Consider the following 26525-nt stretch of genomic DNA (forward strand, 5'->3'; position numbering starts at 1 on the left):
AATAATTAAAAAAAATTGAAGTGGGGCTTCGCACTATATTTGTGTCCAGCCAGGTACAGCAGGCAGGAACGGGCTGCCCCCATCCACCTGCTGCCTATTTGTACCTGGCCGGACACAACAATATAGGGAAGCCCTTTTTTTCTTAATTATTTAATGAATTTCATGAAATAATAAAAAAAAAATTGAAGTGGGGCTTCGCACTATATTTGTGTCCAGCCAGGTACAGCAGGCAGGAACGGGCTGCCCCCAACCACCAGCTGCCTATTTGTACCTGGCCGGACACAACAATATAGGGAAGGCCTTTTTTTCTTAATTATTTCATGAATTTCATGAAATAATTAAAAAAAATTGAAGTGGGGCTTCGCACTATATTTGTGTCCAGCCAGGTACAGCAGGCAGGAACGGGCTGCCCCCAACCACCAGCTGCCTATTTGTACCTGGCCGGACACAACAATATAGGGAAGGCCTTTTTTTCTTAATTATTTCATGAAATAATTAAAAAAAAAGTACGTGGGGCTTCGCCCTATTTTTGTGTCCAGCCAGGTACAACTAGGCAGCTGGGGGCTGGAATCTGCAGCGCAGGGAGGCCCAAGCTTTCTGGGCCCCCCCCCCGCTACAAATTGCAGTCCGCAGCCACCCCGGAAAATGGCGCGTTCATAGAAGCGCCATCTTCTGGCGCTGTACCCAACTCATCCAGGGCCCTGGTGCGGTGGCTCACTGGGTAATAAAGGGGTTAGGGCCAGCTTGGTATTATCAGCTGGCCCCAAGCCCAAAATTCATGGGGTCACGCCAGTATTAGACATGACCGCCATGAATTTCTAGTAAAGTATTTTAAAAAAACACAACACCCAGAATAAAGTCCTTTAATTGAAATAAAGACACAATTCTTTATTGTTCTAAATTAAACCATACTTACCATCACACCCATTCCAGCTGAAGCCAACGATCTTCTGCAATAAAAGAAAAATAATAAACCAACCTCATCCTTACCTTTCCATGGTTCCCACGACAGCTTCAGCTCTGCTACATCGAGATGACTGGCTGGACCGCAGCAGAACGCTGCCATCCAGTCTGTCATCCCGCAGACACTGACAAGCGCAGGCATGCTTGCGCTCCTCACTGTCTCGCTGTGACGGCATCCAGATGAGCCGAGGTCATGTCCAATGAACTCGGCTCACCTCATGCACGTCACTGACAGCGTGGGAAAATTCTCACGCTGAAGTGCTGAGTGCAGGAGAATTCTCCCACGCTGTCAGTGATGTGCATGAGGTGAGCTCATGTCCAATGAACTCAGCTCACCTCCTGCACGTCACTGACAGCGTGGGAAAATTCTCCTGCAATCAGCGCTTCAGCGTGAGAATTTTCCCACGCTGTCAGTGATGTGCATGAGGTGAGCCGAGTTCATTGGACATGAACTCGGCTCATCTGGATGTCGTCACAGAGAGACGCTGAGCAGCGCAAGCAAGCCTGCGCTTCTCAGTGTCTGCGGGATGACAGGCTGGATGGCAGCGTTCTGCTGCGGTCCAGCCTGTCATCTCGATGTAGCAGAGCTGAAGCTGTCGTGGGAACCATGGAAAGGTAAGGATGAGGTTGCTTTATTATTTTTCTTTTATTGCAGGAGATCGTTGGCTTCAGCTGGAATGGGCGTGATGGTAAGTATGGTTTAATTTAGAACAATAAAGGATTGTGTCTTTATTTCAATTAAAGGACTTTATTCTGGGTGTTTGTGTTTTTTTTAACTTTGACTATGGGGTTAGTAATGGGGGTGTCTTATAGACGCCTCTCCATTACTAACCTGGGCTTGATGTCAGCTGGCATTATAAGCTGACATCAACCCCAACCCTATTACCCCCTGCCACCGCACCAGGGCAGCGTGGAAGAGCGAGGCTAAGTGCCAGAATTGGCGCATCCTATGAATGCGCCATTTCTGGGGCGGCTGACGGCTGGTGTTTCTAGCCTGGGAGGGGGCCAATATTCATGGCTCCCTTCCTGGGCTATTAATATCAGCCCCCAGCTGTCTGCCTAGCCTTTGCTAGCTATTAAATTAGGGGGGACCCCACGTCATTTTTTTGGGGGGGTCCCCCATTTTAATAGCTAGTAAAGGCTATGTATTCAGCTGGGGGCTGATATTAGTAGCCTGGGAAGCTCCGTGGGTATTACCCCCTTCCCAGGCTTCAAACATCTGCCCCAGCCGTCTGCTTAACCTCCGCTAGAGCCTAAAATTAAGGGGAACCCCACGCCAATTTTTTTAATAATAAATCCTTTATTTTAATACTAAATGACAAGTACAGTAACCAACACTATCACTGTACTTCATATATATGTGACTGACATGTTTCTATCTATCTAATCTATGTGTGATGCTCTATCTTTCTGTTCTAAATTGTCGGGTACCGCTGCTGAATTGCCGGCCGGCTTTTTTAAAGAGACAGTGCATGAAAACACTATTATTTTTTTAAATAAATCCTTTACACTAAATGACAAGTACAGTAAGCAACACTATCACTGTACTTATTATATATGTGACTGACATGTTTCTATCTATCTAATCTATGTGTGAAGCTCTATTCTTTCTGTTCTAAATTGTCGGGTACAGATGCTGAATTGCCGGCCGGCTTTTTTAAAGAGACGGTGCATGAAAACACTATTATTTTTTTTGATAAATCCTTTACACTAAATGACAAGTACAGTAAGCAACACTGTCACTGTGCTTCTTATATGTGTGACTGACATGTTTCTATCTATCTAATCTATGTGTGATGCTCTATTCCTTCTTGTCTAAATTGTCGGGTACCGGTGTATGCCGCTGCTGAATTTGCCGGCCGGCTTTTTTAAAGAGAGTGTCTTCTGAGCAGTTTGTCAGCTTTTGGACACCTTTGCAGGTGTTTTCTATGTGTTTCTATGTGTTTTTGTTTGCCTGCCATTGGTTTTAACGGTGTTCGACGGTGTTCTAAGGTGTTCGACGAACAGTTCGACGAACAGTTCCTCGAACATCCCGGTGTTCGACGAACCGAACCGAACCCGAACACTACGGGGGTGGCTCAACACTATTCCTTATTTAGCCACATTGGCTTCCTCCTATCCCTAGCCCTTTTATTCCCATAAGGTATGTACCTTCTACAGTGACTATGTAGGACTGTTTTGAAAATTTCCCATTTTCTCTCCATGCTCCTATTACTAAAGATACTATCCCAGTCTATAAGGTGAAGGGCATCTCTTAGCTGATCAAACTTTGCCCTCCTGAAGTTCAGTGTTTTTGTGACTCCCTTGCTGGGCACCCTACTGAAGCACATGTGGAATTGTATAATGTTGTGGTCACTATTTCCCAGGTGCCCCCCGACCTGCACCTCAGTTATTCTGTCTGGCCTGTTAGTTAATATTAAGTCTAAAAGGGCCGTCCCTCTAGTTGGTTCCTGCACAAGTTGTGACAAATAATTGTCTTTGATAATTGATAGAAACCTGTTTCCTTTCTGAGATCTACAACTTTCGGTTTCCCAGTCTATATCGGGGTAGTTGAAGTCCCCCATAATAATCACCTCGTTATTTTTTGCTACTTCGTCTATTTGTCTCATTAATAGACTTTCCGTGGCTTCTGCTATATTTGGTGGTTTATAACAGACTCCTATGATAATTTTATTATTGTTTTTTGCCCCATATATCTCCACCCATAAGGACTCGACCTCCTCATTTCCCTCCCATACATCCTCCCGTATTGTAGGCTTTAGACACGTCTTTACATACAGACAGACTCCACCTCCTTTCCGATTTCTTCGATCCCTTCTAAACAGACTGTAACCCTGTAAGTTAACTGCCCAGTCATAGCTTTCATCTAACCATGTCTCGGTTATTCCCACTATGTCATAGTTACCTGTAGATATTTCTGCTTCCAGTTCATCCATCTTGTTTGTCAGGCTCCTGGCATTTGCTAGCAGGCAGTTTACACGATTTTGTTTTGTTCCAATCTTCTCCCTGTGGATTGTATTAGAAATTTTCTTACCTCCCTTCCAAGTATCTTGTCTTGGACCTTCTTTGTCGCACTTCATATCTTTCATTAGTATGTTCTCTGGTTGCATGTTTGTGTCTGACGTTTTTCTTCCCATCCCCTCTTCTTCTAGTTTAACGCCCTCCTGATGAGTGTTGCGAGTCTCCTGGCGAATGTGTGTTTCCCGGGTTTGTTGAGGTGTAGTCCGTCTCTAGCAAGGAGTCCGTCATAGAGGTAATTCACACCGTGGTCCAGGAATCCAAATCCGTCATACAGATGCCAGTATCAGAGGGAATCAAGCAGGAGACAGGAGGAGGCCCTATTATACCCTGTCAGGGTTACTCTGGCCCTCTTAAAACCCCAGACTCCTGCCATTACAAGGGCAGTCCACAGCTAGCCCTCTCCATAATGATCCCTGTTATAAAGGTACGTGTGTCTCCCGATGCGTTTCTCCCTCAGGTTCCTCAGGGCAGTGATGGTGCACGATACAGAGATATCCACCCCAGTTTCCCAGTCGTGGTACAAATGGTCTAGCATACATATATCATATACACCATGTGTCCTTAAATACCTTTCTTGTCCAGATTCATTCATCCATACCCTCCTACAGCTGTATGCTGTGTCAGGACTGAACCTTCTATGTGAAATGCATGCCTAGCATTCACCATGTGCCCTGTGGACCGCATTGATCTACTTCCGGGTTTCCCCCATTTACATCCGGTATAGAGATCCAGGGACTTGGAGCGCATACTGTCAGCTGCATGCTGGACCGCATGCGGCCTCTTCCTGATCGTCACTATTCACTTCTTGTCTTCAGTGATCCCAAGCCGCATCACAAGGATACAGCTTACACTTACGCATGCTTTATAGCAAATTCTGTGAGACAGAACATGAAGGATGCTTTTTATGTTCTAATTTAATTATGTGAGCGTGATTTAAATACTACTCATGAATAGTGTGACTGCCTGTGTTGGATTTGGAGCATAGGGTCTCCTATGTTGGGCGAGCGCTCCCTGTGCAGGGATGGCATGATGATGTGTATATGGGCGTGTTTTTGGTCTGGTCACGTGCTGGCTCAGTGTAAGCTGTATCCTTGTGTTGTGGCTTGGGTTCACTGGAGACAAGAAGTGAATAGTGACGTTCAGGAAGTGACCGCATGAGGTCCAGCATGCAGCTGAGAGTATGCATTCCAAATGCCTGGATCTTTATACCGAAAGTGAATGGGGGAAACCCGGAAGCAGATAAATTCGGTCCACAGGGCACATGGTGAACGCTAGGCATGCGTTCCACATGGAAAGTCCGGTCCTGGCATAGCATACAACTGTAGGAGGGTATAGATTAATGAATCTGGAAAAGAAAGGTATTTAAGAACACATGGTGTATATGATATGTGTATGCTAGATCATTTGTACCACTACTGGGTAACTGGGGTGGATATCTCTGTATCGTGCACCATCACTCCACTGAGGAACCTGAGGAAGAAACTCGTCGGGAGATGCATGTACCTTTATAACAGGGATCATCATGGAGAGGGCTAGCTGTGGGCTGCCCTTGTAAGGGCAGGAGTCTGAGTTTTTTTGAGGGCCAGAGTAACCCTGACAGGGTATAATAGGGCTTCCTCCTGTCTCCTGCCTGATTCCCTCTGATACTGGCATCTGTATGACAGATGTCCTAAGGTCTAGAATACAGTCTACTGTACAAAAATATGTCCGGCATGGGTGAGACTGTTCCTTTATTTTTCTTGCTGTGAAAACCATTTTTTCTGTGTATATAATCTGGACAACCATTCATTTATGAGCATCCAGGCTACAACATTAGAGAAATTTCATGTAATAGGTCATAAATAATTATAAATATATGTGTACACTATGACCTATTCTGGCAAGACATTGCCATGGTAAACAAATGGCCTGGTTGCCACCACATATTTGTTCACTTTTGTATGTTTTTAAAGTTTAGTCCAGAACACTTAGTGTTTTTGTATTGTATGTGGTCACTTTTAATAATATATTAGTAAACGTTATGTTTTAAATGATCTCTTTTGCTGCATTTCTATTTACTCTTTGAGATTATAATCAGGACTTTGGGGCACCTCCCATAGGTCCTTTTTGTGCTTATTTGGGATCTCTAGTAATAACCAATATTACTATGGTGCTAAACATCATTGGTTTTTAACAATATAAATTTAAGGAAGAAGTCTTTGTTGTCATCAGTGGAAAATGCTATGAAAATAAGAAAGAATTTATCAAAGATTTGATAATTTTAATAGTATCTGCCTTTTTTATATTTTACACCACTCTCGCTGCTGAGCAAAAATTGGGTCAGAAAATGAACTTTGTTATGCAAATAAGCTTTAAGGAGAACCTGTCATTTGAAAATGGTATCTGATCTGCCGGCAGGATGTTATTGAGCAGGTGGAACTAATTAGAATGATATAACTTTTTATAAGAAAAGTTTCAGTTAAACTTGTATTATATTCATTGAAATCCCTGCTGTTTGTATGCATATAATATGAGTCCAGTGGGCGGTCCTATTCAGTGGTTGACAGTTTTTTCTGTATTACTGTGCATGCAGAGATAGCTGTCAATCCCTGAGTAGGAATGCCCAATGGAAGCATATGCATATAAACAGCGCGAATTTCAATGAATAAAGTACAAGTTATACTGAATCTTTTTACACAAACCTACATGTGCTTTTCACAAAATAAGAATATCAAAAAGTTTATTTATTTCAGTTCTTCAATACAAAAAGTGAAACTCATATATTATATAGAGTCATTACAAACAAAGTGATCTATTTCAAGGGTTTATTTCTGTTAATGTTGATGATTATGGCTTACAGCCAAAGAAAACACAAAATTCATTATCTCAGTAAATTAGAATAATTAACAAACAACACCTGCAAAGGCTTATGAACCATTTAAAAAGGTCCCTTAGTCTGTTTCAGTAGGCTCCACAATCATGGGAAGACTGCTTACTTGACAGAGCTCCGGAAGGCAGTCATTCACACACTCCACAAGAAGGGTAAGCCACAAAAGGTCATTGCTAAAGAAGCTGGCTGTTCACAGAGTCCTGTATCCAAGCATATTAATGGAAAGTTGAGTGGAAGAAGAAAGTGTGGTAGAAAAAGGTGCATAAGCAACCGGGATAACCGCAGCCTTGAAAGGATTGTTAAGAAAAGGCCATTCAAAAATTTGGGGAAGATTCACAAGGAGTGGACTGCTGCTGGAGTCATTGGTTCAAGAGCCACCACACGCAGACGTATCCAGGACATGAGCTATAAGTGTCGCATTCCTTGTGTCAAACCTCTCATGACCAATAAACAACGCCAGAAGTGTCTTACCTGGGCCAAGGAGAAAAAGACCTGGACTGTTACTCAGTGGTCCAAGGTGTTGTTTTCAGATGAAAGTAAATTTTGGATTCCATTTGGAAATCAAGGTCCCAGAGTCTGGAGGAAGAGTGGAGAGGCACAGAATCCAAGCTGCTTGAGGTCTAGTGTGAAGTTTCCACAATCAGTGATGGTTTGGGGAGCCATGTCATCTGCTGGTGTAGGTCCACTGTGTTTTATCAAGACCAAAGTCAGCGGAGCGTCTACTTGGAAATTTTAGAGCACTTCATGCTTCCCTCTGCTGGCAAGCTTTTTGGAGATGGAAATTTCATTCTCCAGCTGGACTTGGCACCTGTCCACACTGCCAAAAGTACCAATACCTGGTTTAAAAACAACAGTATCACTGTGCTTGATTGACCAGCAAACTCATCTGACCTTAACCTCATAGAGTCTATGGGGTATTGTTAAGAGGAAAATGAGAGACACCAGACCCAACAATGCAGACAAGCTGAAGGCTGCTATCAAAGCAACCTGGGCTTCCATAACACCTCAGCAGTGCCATAGGCTGATCACTTCCATGCCATACCACATTGATGCAGTAATTGATGCAAAAGGAGCCCCGACCAAGTATTGAGTGCATTTACTGAACATACATTTCAGTAGGCCAACATTTCGGATTTTAAAATCATTTTTCAAGCTGTTGTTATAAAGTATTCTTATTTACTGAGATAAAGACTTTTGTGTTTTCATTGGCTGTAAGCCATAATCATCAACATTAACAGAAATAAACACTTGAAATAGATCACTCTGTTTGTAATGACTCTATGTAATATATGAGTTTTACTTTTTGCATTGAAGAACTGAAATAAATTAACTTTTTAATGATATTCTAATTTTTTGAGAAGCACCTGTATATATTATTATGCTCAACTTCTCCTTCTCTATAACATACTGTCCACAGAACGGACTACATGTAAATGTGACAGGTTCCCTTTAAGCCAGATTTATGAGACTTTTTAAAAAGTTGAAAAACATTGTAATTCTCATGCTAGTAGATGAGTAGGCTAAAAACACGACCAACTGCTGTATAAAGAGTATGTAAAGATTTACCAAATGTATTAAAAATTGTGTTATATAATAATAAATTGGACACAAATAAAGGCAAAACACCCACAAGCAAAACTAACTTTTAAAATGACACTTTTAATAAATTCACCATAATGTCAAATTTAACTTGTGCTTACCTGCAGTGTTGGTGCTAATACATTGAGTTTGAGAAATCCAAGTAGATTTTAGGTACTCGATATTTAATTTTTACATCAGCGGTTGCAACCAGTGTTCCCCAACTCCAGTCCTCAAGAGCCACCAACAGGCCATGTTTTCAGGATTTCCTTAGCATTGCACAGGAAATAATTCCATCACCTGGGCAATACTAAAGAAATCCTGAAAACCTGACCTATTTGTGGCTCTTGAGGACCGGGGTTGGGTAACACTGGTTTTGACCCAGAAATTGGAATTATCTGCATCAGTTTACCACAAACAGAATTGCCTCTTTGACCTCTAAGCTTCACCTGTGATAAATTATTTTAAACTCTTTTTTTCTCAGCAACTGTTAATTTTTTCACTCGTTTTTCTCATCTTCTTCAGGGAAAGATTACTTTTATTACTTTTTCCGTCAACATAGCCATATGAGAGATTGTAGCTTTGAATGACACCATTCATTTTACCATATACTATACTGAAAACAGGGAAAAAAAATCAAATGTAATGAAACAGTTAATTTTATAAGGATTTTGTTGATATGTACTGGTAATGAGCCAGCGTGCTTGTTTAACCCTTTCGCCGAGCATGCTCGGGTACTTACAGAGTATCTTCGGCATGCTCGTATATTAAGTTCGAGTTCCTGCGTGTGCATGATTTATGACTGTTAGTCAGCATCAACACATGAGGATTCCCAAGAAACAGGCAAGCTCTGCATGTGTTGAGGCTGACTAACAGTCATAAATCATGCAGATGCAGGGACTCGAACTTAATATACGAGCATGCCGAAAATACTCGGTAAGCACCCGAGCATGCTCGGAAAAAGGATTAAACAAGCACGCACGCTCATCACTAATATTTACGCAATTCAAATAAACTCTGAACTCTGAAAATATATATATATTTGATTTGTGTTACCATACCTGATACTGGTAACGTTTTTATTTTCCATTGATGGAGCTGTGTGAGCACGTGTTTTTTCCATGCCAAACTGCAGTCTGTATAGACTCCACTTAGAAGTGCATACGATGTTTTGATTGATTTTTATTGCATTTTTTGGTTGAAGGTTGGCCATCAAAAAAATTCAATTGTGGTGGTGGTTTATTCATTTTTTTGGGGGGACTTTTAACATAAGGATAAATTAATTGTAGATTTTGATACATTGCAATTTTAAGGACAAAACAATGACAAATGTTATTTTTTTACCTCTCTTTATTTTCTAATTGAGAAAGGGGATGGTGTAAAATTATAGTTTTTATATCTTTAATATTTTTTTTAAACATTTTTTGCATTATTTTTAGGCCCTCTATTGGACTAGATCTTGCTAGAATAATTGTGTCCTTCATTGGGCAAAGGTTATAAGTATAATATTGACTTAAATACGTAATACAGTTTCTGTTTTGGGTATTGTCTTGTGCGTTACCTACTAAATGCACATTAGGCTATATTCTCCATGCAAATAGATCCTGTACCAGAATGATGATTTCTGCCTCAGATCTTGCCAGCTGTACAATACATGCATGACAACTATTATTTCTGGTTCTAGCTGCTATTATCAATATTATGTCTCAGCTCTTTGCATGTCTGGAATTTGCAATTTTTACCATGTTGAAAACATACTTATTGCTGAATACATTTTTTGTTCTCGGTCCTTCCCCTTCTGTGAATTCAAATGCATTTACTGCTTGAAGAGAGAAATAACACTTTTGTAGTTCTCATGATTAGTGTTGAGCCACCCCCGTAGTGTTCGAGTTTGTTTCGGTTCGTCGAACACCCGTGTGTTCGCCGAACTGTTCGTCGAACTGTTCGTCGAACACCTTCGAACACCGTTAAAACCAATGGCAGGCAAACAAAAACACATAGAAACACATAGAAAACACCTTCAAAGGTGTCCAAAAGCTGACAAACTGCTCAGAAGGCACAACTAACACATGGAAAAGTGACAAGTACATATAGTCATGCGAAAAGAAAAGAGGTGGAGGAGTAAAAGGAGGGGGAGACACAGATATAGGCATGTCATGCCCTTCTAAAATCCAAAAAGTGAGAAGCCGACAAGTTCAGTCCGCTCCTGCCCGTGCCACCTCCGCGTCGCCGGGTTTGTGTCAGAGCCGCGGTGAACCCTGACGGCCACCCCCCCTCTCCCAATACTGGTGCCTGTCCGCTGGTGGGTCGAGCGAGCCCCCCTGTGGTGGAGGCAGCTCTAAGCTTTTTAATTTAAATTGTCTCTCTAATTTGAATGAATACACTTTAAATCCATTTACAAGGATCTATTGGAGGGCAAGTCTCATGCCAGCAGCCGCGTAATTCCAGCTCCAGTAGCGTCCACTAAAGCTGCTGCAGTTAAAAAGCTTTTATAAGGATCGAGCTCGGCTGTCCACCGCAAGGCATCCTACTGCCAGTCCCAGCCCCTATGCCTTGGGGTGCCTCCTGATGATCTTCACTGAGTATCCCGTGGTCCCGAAGCATTTCCTTTGAAAAAATTAAGTGTCCAAACTACAGGTGGTGTAGCTTGCTTAACAGCCGGGATAATCCGCTGACTAGCAGACACTGCTACTAGGCACAAAGTATTTCCTGGGCTAGATGCAGTTAAAAATTTGTAATTAGATACTCTCGTTGGATGCTGAGAAAGCATTCCATAGAGTCTCCTGGCACGCCATATATGATTCTCTTAAAAAGCTTGGGGTAGGGGTCTAGGGGACCCTTTTATAGCCAAAATCACGGCCCTGTATCGCAATACGTCACCTAGGCTGAAGATAAATGGAACTGTAGCACCCTGAGGGCTCGGTTGCTACAGAGGTATTGCACCTCACCCAGAGGTGTGATATCTCACTCTCAGGTAAGGATGTAGTGTGGATCAGGACCCGACACCTGCTTGCATTACACCACATTGCTGTGGGGCAGGGCGACCAATATGCCCCTGAGATGGGCACGACAGTCCCTGTCACTGGCTGGAGTGGGGGGAGGGAACACTGAGGAAGGGGAACCCTGTAGTGCAGGAGCAGGGAGGAAGCATTTCCTGGGTGCATTGAGAAGGGAGTATAAAAGGTGGGCACCATCTTAGTTCAGTGCAGAGAAGTCTGAGCAGAAGTGGCAGGGAGCAGGGGCTCTGCATGAGCTCTGCTCCGGAGGCAGGCCTAGTAACAGAGGCCCAGGCCTGGAAGAGGGAGAAGGAAGGAAGAGGAGCGGAGAAGGCTCCAGGAACGAGGAACGAAGGGATCCCAGGGGTGCGGACGGGCGAGTCGCCACCGCACGCCCGAATCCACCTGCGTGGAGGGGTCAGGCCAAAGGGGGAGACCGGTCCCCGAAACTAGTGGAGGCAGGAAACGACCCTCAGCTAGAAACAGGAGGCTGTGACATTTTATGTGGCGCAGCCCCTCGCTACACCTGCTAGGAAGGCACCACATAGGGTCAGGGAAACTGGCACCAAGTTTACCAAGAGGAGGCCCGAGGCAGCCGGACAGAAGGGTTGGTAAGAAAGGCCAGACAAAGGACACACAAAGGGGGTCCTGTGAAGCGCTCCAAAGTTATCTGGGAGTTGTCTGAGCCCCTCACCTGGTGAGCACAGTACGACGTGGGCAGCCGTTACCTGCAGACGTGGTCTGGATAATAAGAACTGTGAGTAAAGGCCCTGGACTGCATCACTGACTCCGTGTCGTTACTGCTGCTGCCCTGCACCATCACCCCCATCCTCCGCATACACTGCCCTGAGGCTATACTCCTCCCGTGGGGAGTTATGCTACGCTCTGCTGCACCCACAACACCAGCCTCAGCGGTCTGCCTTGGAGCGGCGGTTCACTCTGACCGCAATCCACGGGTGGCGTAGTCGGACATTTAAACATCAAAACCACATAAATAGTTCCGCCACTGGTTTGACCGCCCTGAGCCATGGAACTGGGTCGCCGCCACGGAGACTACAACCACCAGCATCCACCAAAAAGGGTCCGGCTCCGGGTGTCCCAAGGCCCAGGGGGCGCGTCAGAACCTTTTCATCACCTTTCACAATCACCAATGGGACAAGGCAGGGATGTTCTCTGTCCCCTCTCTTATACATCCTAGTGACGGAGCACCTGCTCTCATCAATTCGCCATAACCCCAATATTAGGTGGATTGAGGTGGGAGGCACCGAGTACAAGTGCTCTCTATTTGCTGATGATGTCCTAGTATATATCACTCAATCACATATATCCATCCATGCTGTTATGGCTGAAATAGATCACTTTGTTACATGGTCAAATTTTAAAATCAATGCAGCGAAGTCTGAGGCCCTCGATGTCTCCCTCCCCAAATCCATATAGGATTCCATCCAGTCCAACTTTCCCTTTGCCTGGCCCTCACAGGGTATCAAATACTTAGGAATTCCTATTCATAGAGACCTCTCCCATCTATGTTATCTTAATTTTGGGCCCTTTATTGAACAACTCCATACAGACCACGGTTGGCAAGTTAGAACTGTTAGATTCACTACGTGAACCACTGGTGTTTTGTGGAAAAGCACATGTACACTGTGTTCCAAATTATTATGCACAAAGTGTTTAGGAGTGATAAGGGAAGAATTTGTTTGTTTGTCAGTTAAACTCATTGATGGTGATGTGTGTCAGGGCTCTTTATATCACTGTAAGCAATTGCAGACACCAGTGCTAATTAGTTTGGCAGGTGTGTCCAATGAAAGGCAAAACTACTTAAGAAGGCTGTCTCACATTATTAAGCAGCCTACATTTTCTGCCAAAATGGGAAAGAAAAAGGATGTGTCGGCTGCTGAGAAGCAACAAATTGTGGAGTGTTTAGGTCAAGGCATGACTACAATCAACATTGTGCGATGATCAGGATGAAGTGTCTTGGCAATCAAGAAGTATGTAGCTGATTCACAGTACACACGTGTGCGTGCTGATAAGGGAAAATTGAGGACTCTTTCCTACAGGCAATTACGTCAGGTTGAAAGAGCAGCGGCAAAAAAGCCTTGTCATAGCAGCAGACAAGTTTTTGAAGCTGCTGGTGCCTCCAACGTCCCCCGAACAACAAGATGCAGGGTCCTTCAGAGGTTTGCAGCTGTGCATACGCCATCCTGTCGACCTCCTCTATCCACTTCACACAAGCAGAAACGGCTCCAGTGGGCCAAACATTACATGAAGACTGATTTCAAAACTGTTTTGTTCACGGATGAGTGCCGTGCAGCGCTCGATGGTCCAGATGGATGGAGTGGAGGATGGCTGGTTGATGGACACCCCATGCAAACACGGCTACAGCGCCAACAAGGAGGAGGTGGAGTAATGTTTTGGGCTGGAATCATGGGGAGAGAGATTGTCGGCCCCTTTAGGATCCCTGAAGGCGCTAAAGATGAACTCCATAATGTATGTGGATTTTCTCAAACAGCACTTCCTGCCATGGTTCAAGAAGAAGAACCGTGTATTTCACAGCAAGATCATTTTTTTGCATGATAATGCACCATCTCATGCTGCACATAAAATATCTGCATCTCTGGCTGATATGGGCATAAAAGGGGACAAACTAATGGTGTGACCCCCATGCTCCCCTGACCTCTACCCCATTCAGAACCTTTGGAGCATCATTAAAAGGAGTGTCTATGATGGCGGGAGGCAGTTCACATCTAAGCAACAGCTCTGGGAGGGTATTCTGTCCTCATGCAAAACAATTGAAGCAGAAACCATCCAAAACCTGACAAATTCAATGGACGAGAGAGTTCAGAAGCTCCTTTCGAACAAGGGGTCCTATGTGAAAATGTAACATCACCTAGAATAAAGTTTTGAGTTGAAAACTGTTTGATTTCAGTTTCTAACAACCTGCTAATGCTTATAATTTCAAAAATGACCATTTTTTTGGTCTTTATTAAAATGAAAAGGTTGATCGAAAAGTTTGGGGGATCTAAGAGTGTGGCAACCCAGTAGTCATGATTACTTCGAATTCTGACAATATGAGGGTCATGCTGCAGGTAGTGCAGCAAGAAGGCACTTATGTGTCTTGCGCATCTCGGAGCCCCAAAATTATTTTCCGGGCTAGATGCAGCTAAAAATTATTATTAATTTTAAATCTGGTGAAGCTTTAGTATAGATGGCCTAATAGGATCAGTGCTGCACACTGCTACAAAGCCCAAATTTTTTTCCAGTCAAGATACAGATAAACATGATTAGTAATTTTAAATCTGGTGGAGCTTATTATAGATGGCCTAATAGAATCAGTGCTGCACACTGCTACAAAGCCCAAATTATTTTCCAGATAAACATGATTAGTAATTTGAAAGCTTAAAACGGTTGGTAGGGTGATTTTAACCAATCATCAAGCTTTTACTCTCCCCATGATGACACAGGGGTAGAAAAGTCGTTTCGGATCCATGATTTGTTCATCTTTATGAACGTGAGTCTGTCTACATTATCAGTGGAGAGCCGCGTGCGCTTATCTGTCAGCACACCACCAGCAGCGCTGAACACACGTTCAGACAGAACGCTGGCTGCGGGGCATGACAAGATCTCCAAGGCGTAAGTGGCTAGCTCCGGCCATTTATCCAGATTGGAAGCCCAAAAAGAGCAAGGGTCCAGTGACACAGTCATGGCTTCAATGTTTACTTGGAGATACTCCTGTACCATCGTCTCTAGGCGTTGACTATGTGTCAGACTTCTTGTCTCCTGTGGCCTTGCAAAGGATGGGCTAAAAAAGTGGTGAAATGATTCCGCAAAATTGATGTTACCAGCAGATACTGTGGTTCTGTTACGGTTTGAGTGCTGAACACTTGACGGTCCCACGGTTGGCAAGTTGGAACTGTGAGATTCACTCCGTGCACCACTGGTATTTTGTGGAAAAGCACATGTAAGATTCTGCAACAGTCTCTGCTGATACTCCTGCATGCGTGCATCCCTTTCTATGGCAGGAATAATTTCTGCAAATTTACTTTTGTACCGGGGATCTAACAGTGTGGCAACCAAGTAGTCATGATTATTTCTAATTCTCAGAATTCGAGGGTCATGTTGCAGGTAGTGCAGCAAGAAGGCACTCATGTGTGTTGCACATCCAGGAGCACCAAGTCCCTGTTGTGTTGGTGGCGAGGTAACAATCATGCTTCCTTCCTCTGTCCTCTCCACCCAACCTCGCACAACAGAAATGTGATCAAGGTCTCCCTCATCTGATGAGTCTTCCATCAGTTCGTCCTCCACTTCTTCCTGGGCTCCTGCACCTTCCTCACTAGTTTGGCTGCTTCCATGTGCCCTGGTAAAACCATCTCCCCCACCCTCACATGCCTGCCGCCTTGGTGCTGCCGACCGTCTGGACCTTGCAGATGTTATCCCTTCCGCATACAACTCCTCCTCCTCTACTTCCTCCACCTCCTCTTGTGCCACCACCTGACTCCGAATTCTGTTTAACATGTGCTCCAGCATGTAAATCACCGGAATAGTCATGCTGTTAATGGCATCATCAGCACTAAACATCTTCGTCGCCATTTCAAAACTGTGCAGAAGGGTGCATAGGTCCCTGATCTGAGACCACTCCTCCAGCGTGATTTGCCCCACCTCTGGATCTCGTTGGCCCAGGCTATACGTCAGAACGTATTGCACCAGGGCTTGTCGGTGCTGCCACAGTCGCTGCAACATGTGCAGAGTTGAATTCCACCGGGTAGGCACATCGCATTTTAGCCGGTGAAGTGGCAGGCCCAACGACTTCTGTAGAGATTTAAGTCGCTGAGCTGCGGGATGCGAACGGCGGAAGTGAGCACACAGCGACCGTGCCCTCTGCAGAAGGCCATCTAGTCTGGGATAGTGGGCTAAAAATTGCTGGACAACCAGGTTCAACACGTGAGCCATGCAAGGCACGTGTGTGACATTGCCCCGGCGAAGGGCCGCACCCAAGTTTGCAGCATTGTCGCACACGGCCTTCCCTGGTTTCAGGTCCAGTGGAGACAACCATTCATGAAATTGGTTCTCCAGAGCTGACCACAACTCCTCAGCTGTGTGACTCACATTTCCCAGACATTTCAATGTAAAAACCGCCTGATGACGTTGAGCCCTACTGCCAGCATAGTAAGGAGGTGTGCAGGATCCCTTCTGCGCAGTTAGAAAGCTTGTGGCATGACGAGACAGGCTTTGGGTGCAGGTGGAAGACTGAGAGGAGGTTGAGGAGGCAGAAGCAGTGGAGGAACTTTGACATAAAGAGGATTTACGCACAACTCGTGGGGATGGCAAGACTTGGACAGCAGCCCCTTGTCCTGCTGTCACCATAGTTACCCAGTGCCCAGTCAGCGACATGTAACACCCCTGTCCATGCCTACTCGTCCAAGTGTCTGTGGTGAAATGCACCCTGTCACACACAGAGTTTCTCAAAGAAGCGGTGATGTTGTGTGCGACATGCTGGTGGAGCGCAGGCACACCTTTCTTTGAGAAGTAGTGCCGACTGGGCATCTGGTACTGGGGCACTGCGACGGACATAAGGTCTCGAAAATCCTCTGTGTCCACCAGGCGGAAAGGCAGCATTTCTGTAGCCAAGAGCTTGCAGATGGTGAAATTCAACCTCTTAGCTTTCTCATGGCTGGGAGGAAATGGTATTGTACTTGTCCTCATCTGAGGGACCGAGGGCTGGCTATTGTGCTTAGACGGGATTGATAAGGGTGTCCCCGGCAAACTGCCGGTCTGTGAGGAAGATGCAGGCGGACATGTTAGGTTGCCTTGATCCAAAGGTGGTGCTATCGATGTCGGACAGCGCTCAACACCAGCTGGTGTTACCACCTACAAAGAAAATGATGACCTGCCAATCACGCTGGCTGTTGCGGGTAAAGAGGTGGCAGGTCTGCGCCCCAAAACAGGTGTGACTGCTGTCCCCCCAGTCACAGAGGATGAAGAGGCCGCGGATGCACAAGATATGGCAGACAGTGGTTGGCCCGGCCGGCTAGGCCGCATTGTAGCACACTGAGCTTCCCACTGCAACTTATGCTTCATGTCCATGTGCCGGTTCATGCATGAAGTACTCAAACTATGTATTTTTTGGCCTCTACTTAGCTTTTGCAGATAACACGAGTTGGGTCATCTTTATCGATCTGAAAAAATGCCCAGGCTATGCAAGGCTTAGCACCCATGCGACCTGAAGAGCCACCACGACTTGTGGTGAGAGGCAGAGTTGTGTTTGAGGATGCAGTTGTTGACGTGCTTCCAGTACTACGTCTCTGTCCAGGAAGGCGCAACCTGACCTCGTCGTCACTAGCATCTTCCTCCACCTCCTCTGCTGACCTCATCTCTTGGCTGACTGTGGGTTGACAGTAAGTGGGATCTTCAACCTCATCATCATCACCCTGTGCGTTATCACACCCGTCGTCCTCAGAGCCAACCTGTTCCTGCCCTGACAAAAAACTAAAGTTGTCACTCCAATCAGGTATTTGAGTCTTATCATCGTCTTCCTCATTGTCTCCACCAACAGGAGTTACAGTTTGGGAATGAGGGTCTACATTATGGTCAGAACCTTCTGCGTCTGGTCCTGGATCCGACTCATAAAGATTCTGGGCATCAGTGCAGATCATTTCCTCATCTGGATTCACAGAAGCGCTGGAGTCGACCTCTGATTCCCAGGCTATAGTATGAGTAACAGCTCTGCAGACTCAACCATCTGTTCTACCTCATACTCAGACGGGCAGCTGGAGATTTGGGAGCTGTGAGGAAGCAAGTGCGATTGGGGTGACACCTTTGAGGACTGGAGTATTTGTGATGTTGAAGTTGATGTGGAGGAGAGCCCACTTAAAGGAGCACTTGATATCCATTGAAGCACCTGCTGTTTTTGTGCCTCATCTGGAATTTGTAGCGATTGGCGTGGCCGTAAGAAAGGGATCTTATCACATTGTCCGCTAAAAGAAATAGACATTTTAGTTTGGCTGGAAGATGGTCTTTCTTCTGCAGATGTTACTGTTGCTTTAACACCTATCCCACGGACACAACCTTTTTTCCCCTTCCCAACACGCCTATTCCCCTTTCCACCAGCAGCAGGCCTATTTCCACTCATTTTGGTGGTTAACTAATTCACAACTCTGGAGTTGTTTGCACAAAAAAACAATGGATGGGAACCGAGCAGAGCTGAGTGGCCAAACTGTGGTATTAGGCCAAAACTATTGGCTGGGTTAGATGCAGAAAAAAATTATATTCAATTTGCAACCTGATGGAGGTCAGTATAGATGAACTAATAGAACAAGTCCCACACACAGCTAGAAGCCCAAATATTTTTTCAGAGGTAGATGCAGAAAAATTTTTTATTCAGTTTGCAACCTGATGGAGGTCTGTATAGATGGATTAATAGAACAAGTCCCACACACAGCTACAAGCCCAATATTTTTTCAGAGGTAGATGCAGAAAAAAAATATATTCAGTTTGCAAACTGATGGAGGTCAGTATAGATGGACTAATAGAGAAAGTCCCACACACTGCTAGAAGGCCAAATATTTTTTCAGAGCTAGATGCAGACAAAAAATTATTTTGAATTTGCAACCTGATGGAGGTCAGTATAGGTGGACTAATAGAACAAGTCCCACACACTGCTAGAAGGCCAAATATTTTTTCAGAGCTAGATGCAGAAAAAAATTATATTCAGTTTGCAACCTGATGGAGGTCTGTATAGATGGATTAATAGAACAAGTCCCACACACAGCTAGAAGGCCAAATATTTTTTCAGAGGTAGATGCAGATAAAAATTATTTTTAATTTGCAACCTGATGGAGGTCAGTATAGATGGACTAATAGAGAAAAACCCACACACTGCTAGAAGGCCAAATATTTTTTCAGAGCTAGATGCAGATAAAAATTATTTTTAATTTGCAACCTGATGGAGGTCAGTATAGATGGACTAATAGAGAAAGTCCCACACACTGCTAGAAGGCCAATTATTTTTTCAGAGCTAGATGCAGATAAAAATTATATTCAATTTGCAACCTGATGGAGGTCAGTATAGATGGACTAATAGAACAAGTCAAACACACACCTAGAAGCCCAAATATTTTTTCAGAGGTACTGTAGATGCAGATAAAAATTATTTTTCATTTGCAACCTGATGGAGGTCAGTATAGATGGACTAATACAACAAGTCCCACACACAGCTAGAAGCTCAATATTTTTTCAGAGGTAGATGCAGAAAAAAATATATTCAGTTTGCAACCTGATGGAGGTCAGTATAGATGGAGTAATAGAACAAGTCCCACACACAGCTAGAAGCCCAAATATTTTTTCAGAGGTAGATGCAGATAAAAATTATTTTTAATTTGCAACCTGATGGAGGTCAGTATAGATGCACTAATAGAGAAAGTCCCACACACTGCTAGAAGGCCAAATATATTTTCAGAGCTAGATGCAGATAAAAATTATATTCAATTTGCAACCTGATGGAGGTCAGTATTAGTGTTGAGCCACCCCCGTAGTGTTCGAGTTCGGTTCGGTTCGTCGAACACCCGTGTGTTCGCCGAACTGTTCGTCGAACTGTTCGTCGAACACCTTCGAACACCGTTAAAACCAATGGCAGGCAAACAAAAACACATAGAAACACATAGAAAACACCTTCAAAGGTGTCCAAAAGCTGACAAACTGCTCAGAAGACACAACTAACACATGGAAAAGTGACAAGTACATATAGTCATGCGAAAAGAAAAGAGGTGGAGGAGTAAAAGGAGGGGGAGACACAGATATAGGCATGTCATGCCCTTCTAAAATCCAAAAAGTGAGAAGCCGAGACGGCCAGTCCGCTCCTGCCCGTGCCACCTCCGTGTCGCCGGGTTTGTGCCAGAGCCGCGGTGAACCCTGACGGCTAGCCCCCCTCTCCCAATACTGGTGCCTGTCCGCTGGTGGGTCGAGAGAGCCCCCCTGTGGTGGAGGCAGCTCTAAGCTTTTTAATTTAAATTGTCCCTCTAATTTGAATGAATACACTTTAAATCCATTTACAAGGATCTATTGGAGGGCAAGTCTCATGCCAGCAGCCGCGTAATTCCAGCTCCAGTAGCGTCCACTAAAGCTGCTGCAGTTAAAAAGCTTTTATAAGGATCGAGCTCGGCTGTCCACCGCAAGGCATCCTAGTGCCAGTCCCAGCCCCTATGCCTTGGGGTGCCTCCTGATGCTCTTCACTAAGTATCCCGTGGTCCCGAAGCATTTCCTTTGAAAAAATTAAGTGTCCAAACTACAGGTGGTGTAGCTTGCTTAACAGCCGGGATAATCCGCTGACTAGCAGACACTGCTACTAGGCACAAAGTATTTCATGGGCTAGATGCAGTTAAAAATTTGTAAGTAGATACTCTCGTTGGATGCTGAGAAAGCATTCCATAGAGTCTCCTGGCACGCCATATATGATTCTCTTAAAAAGCTTGGGGTAGGGGTCTAGGGGACCCTTTTATAGCCAAAATCACGGCCCTGTATCACAATACGTCACCTAGGCTGAAGATAAATGGAACTGTAGCACCGAGGGCTCGGTTGCTACAGACGTATTGCACCTCACCCAGAGGTGTGATATCTCACTCTCAGATAAGGATGGAGTGTGGATCAGGACCCGACACCTGCATGCATTACACCACATTGCCGTGGGGCAGGGCGACCAATATGCCCCTGAGATGGGCACGACAGTCCCTGTCCCTGGCTGGAGTGGGGGGAGGGAACACTGAGGAAGGGGAACCCTGCAGTGCAGGAGCAGGGAGGAAGCAGTTCCTGGGTGCATTGAGAAGGGAGTATAAAAGGTGGGCACCATCTTAGTTCAGTGCAGAGAAGTCTGAGCAGAAGTGGCAGGGAGCAGGGGCTCTGCATGAGCTCTGCTCCGGAGGCGGGCCTAGTAACAGAGGCCCAGGCCTGCAAGAGGGAGAAGGAAGGAAGAGGAGCGGAGAAGGCTCCAGGAACGAGGAATGAAGGGATCCCAGGGGTGCGGACGGGCGAGTCGCCACCGCACGCCCGAATCCACCTGCGTGGAGGGGTCAGGCCAAAGGGGGAGACCGGTCCCCGAACTAGTGGAGGCAGGAAACGACCCTCAGCTAGAAACCGGAGGCTCTGACATTTTATGTGGCGCAGCCCCTTGCTCCACCCGCTAGGAAGGCACCACATAGGGTCAGGGAAACTGGCGCCAAGTTTACCAAGAGGAGGCCCGAGGCAGCCGGACAGAAGTGTTGGTAAGAAAGGCCAGACAAAGGACACACAAAGGGGGTCCTGTGAAGCGCTCCAAAGTTATCTGGGAGTTGTCTGAGCCCCTCACCTGGTGAGCACAGTACGACGTGGGCAGCCGTTACCTGCAGACGTGGTCTGGATAATAAGAACTGTGAGTAAAGGCCCTGAACTGCATCACTGACTCCGTGTCGTTACTGCTGCTGCCCTGCACCATCACCCCCATCCTCCGCATACACTGCCCTGAGGCTATACTCCTCCCGTGGGGAGTTATGCTACGCTCTGCTGCACCCACAACACCAGCCTTAGCGGTTTGCCCTGTAGCGGCGGTTCACTCTGACCGCAATCCACGGGTGGCGTAGTCGGACATTTAAACATCAAAACCACATAAATAGTTCCGCCACTGGTTTGACCGCCCTGAGCCACGGAACCGGATCGCCGCCACGAAGACTACAACCACCAGCATCCACCAAAAAGGGTCCGGCTCCGGGTGTCCCAAGGCCCAGGGGGTGCGTCAGAACATTTTCCTCACCTTTCACAATCACCAATGGGACAAGGCAGGGATGTCCTCTGTCCCCTCTCTTATACATCCTAGTGACGGAGCACCTGCTCTCATCAATTCGCCATAACCCCAATATTAGGTGGATTGAGGTGGGAGGCACCGAGTACAAGTGCTCTCTATTTGCTGATGATGTCCTAGTATATATCACACAATCACATATATCCATCCCTGCTGTTATGGCTGAAATTGATCACTCTGTTACATGGTAAAATTTTAAAATCAATGCAGCGAAGTCTGAGGCCCTCAATGTCTCCCTCCCTAAATCCATATAGGATTCCATCCAGTCCAACTTTCCCTTTGCCTGGCCCTCACAGGGTATCAAATACTTAGGAATTCCTATTCATAGAGACCTCTCCCATCTATGTTATCTTAATTTTGGGCCCTTTATTGAACAATTCCATACAGACCACGGTTGGCAAGTTGGAACTGTGAGATTCACTACGTGCACCACTGGTATTTTGTGGAAAAGCACATGTAAGATTCTGCAACAGTCTCTGCTGATACTCCTGCATGCGTGCATCCCTTTCTATGGCAGGAATAATTTCTGCAAATTTACTTTTGTACCGGGGATCTAACAGTGTGGCAACCCAGTAGTCAGGATTATTTCTAATTCTCACAATTCGAGGGTCATGTTGCAGGTAGTGCAGCAAGAAGGCACTCATGTGTGTTGCGCATCCAGGAGCACCAAGTCCCTGTTGTGTTGGTGGCGAGGTAACAATCATGCTTCCTTCCTCTGTCATCTCCCCCCAACCTCGCACAACAGAAATGTGATCAAGGTCTCCCTCATCTGATGAGTCTTCCATCAGTTCGTCCTCCACTTCTTCCTGGGCTCCTGCACCTTCCTCACTAGTTTGGCTGCTACCATGCGCCCTTTTAAAATCATCTCCCCCACCCTCACATGCCTGCCGCCCTGGTGCTGCCGACCGTCTGGACCTTGCAGATGTTAGCCCTTCCGCATACAACTCCTCCTCCTCTACTTCCTCCACCTCCTCTTGTGCCACCACCTGACTCCGAATTCTGTTTAACATGTGCTCCAGCATGTAAATCACCGGAATAGTCATGCTGATAATGGCATCGTCAGCACTAAACATCTTCGTCGCCATTTCAAAACTGTGCAGAAGGGTGCATAGGTCCCTGATCTGAGACCACTCCTCCAGCGTGATTTGCCCCACCTCTGAATCTCGTTGGCCCAGGCTATACGTCAGAACGTATTGCACCAGGGCTTGTCGGTGCTGCCACAGTCGCTGCAACATGTGCAGAGTTGAATTCCACCGGGTAGGCACATCGCATTTTAGCCGGTGAAGTGGCAGGCCCAACGACTTCTGTAGAGATGTAAGTCGCTGAGCTGCGGGATGCGAATGGCGGAAGTGAGCACACAGCGACCGTGCCCTCTGCAGAAGGCCATCTAGTCTGGGATAGTGGGCTAAAAATTGCTGGACAACCAGGTTCAACACGTGAGCCATACAAGGCACGTGTGTGACATTGCCCCGGCGAAGGGCCGCACCCAGGTTTGCAGCATTGTCGCACACGGCCTTCCCTGGTTTCAGGTTCAGTGGAGACAACCATTCATGAAATTGGTTCTCCAGAGCTGACCACAACTCCTCAGCTGTGTGACTCACATTTCCCAGACATTTCAATGTAAAAACCGCCTGATGACGTTGAGCCCTACTGCCAGCATAGTAAGGAGGTGTGCAGGATCCCTTCTGCGCAGTTAGAAAGCTTGTGGCATGACCAGACAGGCTTTGGGTGCAGGTGGAAGACCGAGAGGAGGTTGAGGAGGCAGAAGCAGTGGAGGAAAAATGACATAAAGAGGATTGACGCACAACTCGTGGGGACGGCAAGACTTGGACAGCAGCCCCTTGTCCTGCTGTCACCATAGTTACCCAGTGCCCAGTCAGCGACATGTAACGCCCCTGTCCATGCCTTCTCGTCCAAGTGTCTGTGGTGAAATGCACCCTGTCACACACAGAGTTTCTCAAAGAAGCGGTGATGTTGTGTGCGACATGCTGGTGGAGCGCAGGCACACCTTTCTTTGAGAAGTAGTGCCGACTGGGCATCTGGTACTGGGGCACTGCGACGGACATAAGGTCTCGAAAATCCTCTGTGTCCACCAGGCGGAAAGGCAGCATTTCTGTAGCCAAGAGCTTGCAGATGGTGAAATTCAACCTCTTAGCTTTCTCATGGCTAGGAGGAAATGGTCTTTTACTTGTCCACATCTGAGGGACCGAGGGCTGGCTATTGTGCTTAGACGGGGTTGATAAGGGTGTCCCCGGCAAACTGCCGGTCTGTGAGGAAGATGCAGGCGGACATGTTAGGTTGCCTTGATCCAAAGGTGGTGCTATCGATGTCGGACAGCGCTCAAGACCAGCTGGTGTTACCACCTCCAAAGAAAATGATGACCTGCCAATCACGCTGGCTGTTGCGGGTAAAGAGGTGGCAGGTCTGCGCCCCAAAACAGGTGTGACTGCTGTCCCCCCAGTCACAGAGGATGAAGAGGCCGCGGATGCACAAGATATGGCAGACGGTGGTTGGCCCGGCCGGCTAGACCGCATTGTAGCACACTGAGCTTCCCACTGCAACTTATGCTTCATGTCCATGTGCCGGTTCATGCATGAAGTACTCAAACTATGTATTTTTTGGCCTCTACTTAGCTTTTGCTGACAAATGTTACAGATAACACGAGTTGGGTCATCTTTATCGATCTGAAAAAATGCCCAGGCTATGCAAGGCTTAGCACCCATGCGACCTGAAGAGCCACCACGACTTGTGGTGAGAGGCAGAGTTGTGTTTGAGGATGCAGTTGTTGACGTGCTTCCAGTACTACGTCTCTGTCCAGGAAGGCGCAACCTGACCTCGTCGTCACTAGCATCTTCCTCCACCTCCTCTGCTGACCTCATCTCTTGGCTGACTGTGGGTTGACAGTAAGTGAGATCTCCGACCTCATCATCATCACCCTGTGCGTTATCACACCCGTCGTCCTCAGAGCCAACCTGTTCCTGCCCTGACAAAAAACTAAAGTTGTCGCTCCAATCAGGTATTTGAGTCTTATCATCGTCTTCCTCATTGTCTCCACCAACAGGAGTTACAGTTTGGGAATGAGGGTCTACATTATGGTCAGAACCTTCTGCGTCTGGTCCTGGATCTGACTCATAAAGATTCTGGGCATCAGTGCAGATCATTTCCTCGTCTGGATTCACAGAAGCGCTGGAGTCGACCTCTGATTCCCAGGCTATAGTATGAGTAAACAGCTCTGCAGACTCAACCATCTGTTCTACCTCATACTCAGACGGGCAGCTGGAGATTTGGGAGCTGTGAGGAAGCAAGTGCGATTTGGGTGACACCTTTGAGGACTGGAGTATTTGTGATGTTGAAGTTGATGTGGAGGAGAGCCCACTTAAAGGAGCACTTGATATCCGTTGAAGCACCTGCTGTTTTTGTGCCTCATCTGAAATTTGTAGCGATTGGCGTGGCCGTAAGAAAGGGATCTTATCACATTGTCCGCTAAAAGAAGTAGACATTTTAGTTTGGCTGGAAGATGGTCTTTCTTCTGCACCTACCCCACGGACACAACCTTTTTTCCCCTTCCCAACACGGGTATTCCCCTTTCCACCAGCAGCAGGCCTTTTTCCACTCATTTTGGTGGTTAACTAATTCACAACTCTGGAGTTGTTTGCACAAAAAAACAATGGATGGTAACCGAGCAGAGCTGAGTGGCCAAACTGTGGTATTAGGCCAAAACTATTGGCTGGGTTAGATGCAGAAAAAAATTATTTTTAATTTGCAACCTGATGGAGGTCAGTATAGATGGACTAATAGACCAAGTCCCACACACCGCTAGAAGCCCAAATATTTTTTCAGAGCTAGATGCAGAAAATTTTTTTATTCAATTTGCAACCTGATGGAGGTCAGTATAGATGGACTAATAGACCAAGTCCCACACACTGCTAGAAGCCCAAATATTTTTTCAGAGCTAGATGCAGAAAAAAATTATTTTTAATTTGCAACCTGATGGAGGTCAGTATAGATGGACTAATAGACCAAGTCCCACACACCGCTAGAAGCCCAAATATTTTTTCAGAGCTAGATGCAGAAAAAAATTATTTTTAATTTGCAACCTGATGGAGGTCAGTATAGATGGACTAATAGACCAAGTCCCACACACCGCTAGAAGCCCAAATATTTTTTCAGAGCTAGATGCAGAAAAAAATTATATTCAATTTGCAACCTGCTGGAGGTCAGTATAGAAGGACTAATAGAACAAGTCCCACACACTGCTAGAAGCCCAAATATT

General features: G+C 45.9%; 1 protein-coding gene across 2 annotated transcripts in view; it reads left to right on the forward strand.

The window, feature by feature from the left end:
- ST8SIA2 (ST8 alpha-N-acetyl-neuraminide alpha-2,8-sialyltransferase 2) overlaps positions 1-26525 on the forward strand; it is a 532431-nt gene that overhangs the window by 136591 nt on the left and 369315 nt on the right. The window contains exon 2 of one of the 2 annotated variants that reach the window (XM_073653300.1): positions 4116-4216. The exons of the other annotated variant lie outside the window; for it this stretch is intronic. The gene's annotated coding sequence lies outside the window, so the exon portion shown is untranslated. The remainder of the gene's footprint in view (positions 1-4115; positions 4217-26525) is intronic. 2 annotated transcript variants of the gene reach the window in all.

The sequence above is a fragment of the Phyllobates terribilis genome, unplaced genomic scaffold (assembly GCF_046119375.1).
Source record: "Phyllobates terribilis strain yellow unplaced genomic scaffold, ASM4611937v1 Scaffold_11__3_contigs__length_659146591, whole genome shotgun sequence".
In the NCBI taxonomy this organism is placed as follows: Eukaryota; Metazoa; Chordata; class Amphibia; order Anura; family Dendrobatidae; genus Phyllobates; species Phyllobates terribilis.